Below are 5160 nucleotides of genomic sequence, written 5' to 3'. Positions count from 1 at the left end.
TTGCAATGAATGAAGAATTACAACAATGGCTTTGGATTGCCTTTACAAGTATGAAATATTGTAACACTTGCAATCCAATCACTCTTTTTGTATACTTCGTAATAATGCTATTTAAGTTTATAAAACTTTGAAACACTTTACTTCAAGCAACTCAGAAAAATAGCTTTGAAAGTTTGAGTTCAAGTTGCTTAGAAGTACAGAAAATTATTTCAGAAAAGTGTAGGAAAGTTGTGAGAAAAGTGTGAAAGAGTTGTTCAAAGAGTTATTTTCATTGTGAGTTCTAAAGCCTTTAAATAGGCTTTCAAATCACCCATTGTGCCTTTATGAAAGAGTAGAAATTGTTTGGAATGAAGGTATTTCATTTGGGATGAAAACTCTTGAGTTTCAAGTCTGAAAAACTGATGTAACATCACTCAGTAATCGATTACAGCATTGAGTAATCGATTACCCAAATGTGTTGTCCAACAGTGAATTTAAAATTCACTTACAGTAATCGATTACAACAATTTGAGTAACCTGTTACTCAACTTTAATAACACTGATAATCTATTACTCAACTTTAATAACACTGGTAATCTGTTACTCAAATACAGTAATGGATTACTCTGATCAGTTTTAAGTTGGATAACTCTTTTCTCACTCATGTAATATGTTACTTAGATGAAGTAACCTGTTACACATTATTTTTGAAAATTGTTTTAAGTATTTTAAAATGTTTCAATTTTCTTTAAAAATAGTTTGAGCATTACTACTTTGCATAAGTAAGAGTTTTAGGATAGAAATACCTATAGAGACTTAATCTAATCTTCTTGAAGCTTTGTTCTTCTTTGTTTTCATAAGTATTCTTCATTTTCTTCTTTTTGGTGATGTTGGTGTCTTCATCAAAACCGTGCCAAGGTCAGGAGCAAAGATCTTCTTCACAATCCTCTGCGAGAACCACCACGAAAATTAGTTGTACTACAGAACCTTGAGGAAACATTCTAAAACCATCTGCTCATGGTGAAAAAGCAGAAAAAGGAGCACTAGAACGCGGTTGAGCAAGAGGCTTACCAGATGAGATAGTCTTAGAAGAATTGAAAGGTGAAACAACAGCAATGTTAACCGAAAGAGCATCTGAAATTGATCAATTTTTGTTACGATCCAATCTTGCTTCAAAAGTGAGTAGGAAGGATTAAAGAGCATTGATAGTAGGCAATTCATTTTGGCTTTCAATAGCAGTAATAACAGTTTGGAAATCTTCAGATAAACCATCCAAAACAAAATCAACATGTTCAGTATGTGAAATTGGAGATCCAATTGAAACAACAGCATCAACTAAACCTTTAATTTTGATGAAATATTCTGAGATTGTGCTTAATCCTTTTGTGATAGACTTCAACTGAGAACACAATTGACGAGCTCTTGCCTTTGTCTGAGCTTGACAATAATCAACAAGTTCAAGCCATAACTGTCTCGATGTGCAACATCCTACCACTCGTGGTTGCAATTCAGCAGAGAGAGAATTCAGAATCCAAGAAAGAAGCATTTGATCCTGTTCCTCCCAGGTGAGAAACGTAGGATTCACCCGACCTTGAACACTGTCAGTTTCAGTGAGAAATTGAGAGGGAATTTCATCATTAGTGATGAATCTTTCAGCGCGATTTGAATGAAGAACAGCAAGAATGAATTGTCTCCAAACAAGAAAATTATGCTCAGTGAGTTTCGTGGAAGGCAGAGGAAGATTAAGCACCGATGAAAAACTAAGAAGTGGAGCAGCGGAAGAAGATACATGAATTGGATTTGAGGGAAAACCTCCATGTGAATCAGGATCTGAAAAAGAAGAAGAGGCAATGATTGGCATGATACCATGTAAAGAAAACTAACTCAGAAAATTAAAAGAAAATATTTTGTTATTGATTTATGAAAGTTAGTTAACAAGAGAATAACTAACTTCTATTTATAGAAGAAGAGGAACAACTCAAAGAGAAAAGGATTAGCTATACAAGGACTACTACCCTTTACTATATTCCTAACAATCTATGTCACCACGTTACCACACTTTTAAGTTCAACTGATCCAATTTCTTTACAATTAACTATTTCATTTTAATAATCTAACTCCAACGTACTTTTACCAAGTCCTCATCTACCTTCGATGTCATTACGTATAACAATCACACTGGTACGACCTCACAAAAGCTAAAATCAAATATAAATTCTTGCACAGAAAGCTGCAGAAAACTGGACCTATTAACATATTTTAATTGTTCTACAATGAGCATCATAAAAGTGAATCAATTATTGACGAAAACATGCAAGAGCTCACCAAGTCACAATTGGGTAAAAAAAATGTTTCATGGGGTTACATGCCAACACCTAAAGTTTGAACTACACATGGCACATAAAACTCACGTATAACCATAAGCCACCAGCCATTTTATTTGTGAATGATGTTTCATAACAAACAAGCTCACAATTTGACCACCATTAAATTTCACCATTTGAATAAACAAAATCCGGTATATGGTTGCTGATTTAACGGGAAAATATCTCATTGATATGATATATATTAACACCAGGAAGGGAATAAAACAAACAATATTAGACAATTGCATACTAAAATCCTTTCAGTTATTATCAACATACATAAAGATGGAATTATTAGGATCTTGCAGGTTCTCATTTCACTCCCTTACAAAGTATTCAGCACATAAATCAGAAAACTAAACTATTATTTGGAACATGACCAAAATGGTAGAGATCCAGCATAACATTTAAGCTATATGATGGAGAGATTTTAGCAGAGGAATAATTACATTTACTGAACATGATGTACAGCCTGGTTACAGTTGTTAGACCCAGAAGGAATCAAATATTTAAATTATCTCAGATCCGTGCCACTATTTTCAAAATAGCCCATGCAAAGCTTCATATCCACCTTTGGGAAAAGAGATATGTTTCTCAAAAACCATTGGCCACAAGCTCTGGAAAAGGCTGTCCAAGAGGTAGTTCTCTTATTTGATCATATACTTGACCATGAAAATTTAATGAAACATTCAAGCAAACTATAATACTAAAATTTCATAATCAATCACCCCACTGTCCAGGAAGTGACTAAAAGACGAGGAAATACTGTAATAGCATGGATAAGAAAAGCAAATATTATGATCTTAAGATTGATCATGATAGAACTTCAGAAACAGAGTATAACAAACCAAGGTTTGTATTGTACCTCTAGAGAGCCTGGAGGAACAACTAATTGAAGTTCTATACTTTAGTGTCTACTAGTAACCTCCTCAACCTGCTTGTTTTGATACTGCAGTCACATTTGCAGATAAATATCATAAAAGTTCTTGGACTTATCAAAATATTAATCTTCAGACGATGAATAGATATGATAGTAAGACAACTGTTTTACTTCCTTCTAACTTTATGTTTAAGAATTTAATAATCTTGTACTTGAGGTGTAACCAGCTTAAAATAAGTTGTATATTTTCTTCTCATGGAAAAGTGGAATAGAAGCAAAACGTTTAAAGAAAAGCTCAAAATAATATTCACAAAGCATCAACAATCAAGTCTTAGTCTCACTAAGCGGAGTCTGCTACATGCATCAAACAACACCCTAACAATTTATTATATATCATATCAATTGATAATACATTGATCTTTAAGACTTGTTTGGAAGTTATGAGGGAATGATAGAGATCAAAGAGATAGGAAGGGAAGAGGAGAGAAAAGGAAAGAAATTTCTTCCTTATTTGAGAGTATGAAATTTAGATGATGGGTAAACTAATGATAATATAAGAATATATTTTATTTTCCTTTAAAAATATAATTAACAATGACAATAATGCAAGATTATATAATATTACTAAAATTTTTACCTATTTTGACATTTTATATCTCCAAAAACCCAAATCCCAGACTTTAAAATAGACAGAGTTTTGGAGAGTTTGAGAAACCCTCCAAAACCTTCCCCTCTCCTTCATCCAACTCCCAAACAAGGGGAATGCCATTTCCTCTCCAAAACCCCACTCCCAAACAAAGACAAAGTCTTTCATAATCTTTTGACGACAATTTTTCTTGGCCTCCCTTTGCTTTAGATATTAGACTAACCTCCATTTGATCTACTCTCCTCACCGAGACATTCTAACAATCTTCTTCACACATGCCCAAACCTCCTAAAGCATGATTCTACCATCTTTTCTACAATTCGAGTTACCCAACTTTCTCCTTAACGCATTCATTTTTAATCATATCTTATCTAGTTTGTCCACTCACCCAACCTCATATTCTCATCTCACCTACATTGACTTTATTCTTCTGTTGCTATCATAAAAAGGAAACCAATATGAAAAAAGAAGAGAAACTGAAGCAACAAATTCAAGAAACTCATGAATAAAATCTTCATAACCTCAATACTTAGCATTTCAATAATTGAAGGTTAATAACCATACAGTTATCGCCTTAAAAAATGTTCAAGTCAAAGTTGAGCACAAAATGTTTTCATACACCTGCCATGGATATTATGTGTTGGTGCCTTAACCAAGGATAACCAGCAAATTTAAGGGGAGAAAAAAACACTCATGTCACCCCGTTAAATGATGCTTAAGTGTTAACAATTAAATGGCGAAATAAATCCAAGATCTCATGAATGGAGAACCGTCCAAGCAACCATCTTCTAGCATGGTCCAACATTTTAAACATAAGAACCCATATAAAATGTCTTGCTAATTCAACTCACTTATATATAATAACTTTCAACATTCACCTGTGAGAGTATAAAGTTATTGTACAAACAAATTGATTGCTTCTCGTTTGATTTTCTAAAAACTAGAATGTAAATTTCATTGAAGAGATTAACAGAAAAGACTGTGGGGCCATTGGAAATGCAAAACAGTTAAAATCAATTCCACACACACAAAAAAGGTCGCAACCTCCCCCAAGAAAAAAAAGTAATTAACACTAAACATCACTCCATGCTAACAGGACAACTCTGGCTTGTAGGCATTATTTCTCTCACAGACAAACATAACCCTCATTCCTTAATATCCAAGGAACGGCATTACCTTTTAATGCATAAAATCAATGTCAAATTCTTCAACTAAATGCATGGAAGACCTGCTTCCACTTCACATCAACAGTCTCTTGCAAAGACAAAGTGAATATTAAAAGAAGAAAG

This window comes from Lupinus angustifolius, chromosome LG01, assembly GCF_001865875.1.
Source record: "Lupinus angustifolius cultivar Tanjil chromosome LG01, LupAngTanjil_v1.0, whole genome shotgun sequence".
In the NCBI taxonomy this organism is placed as follows: domain Eukaryota; kingdom Viridiplantae; phylum Streptophyta; class Magnoliopsida; order Fabales; family Fabaceae; genus Lupinus; species Lupinus angustifolius.
This window is presented reverse-complemented; position numbering follows the sequence as displayed.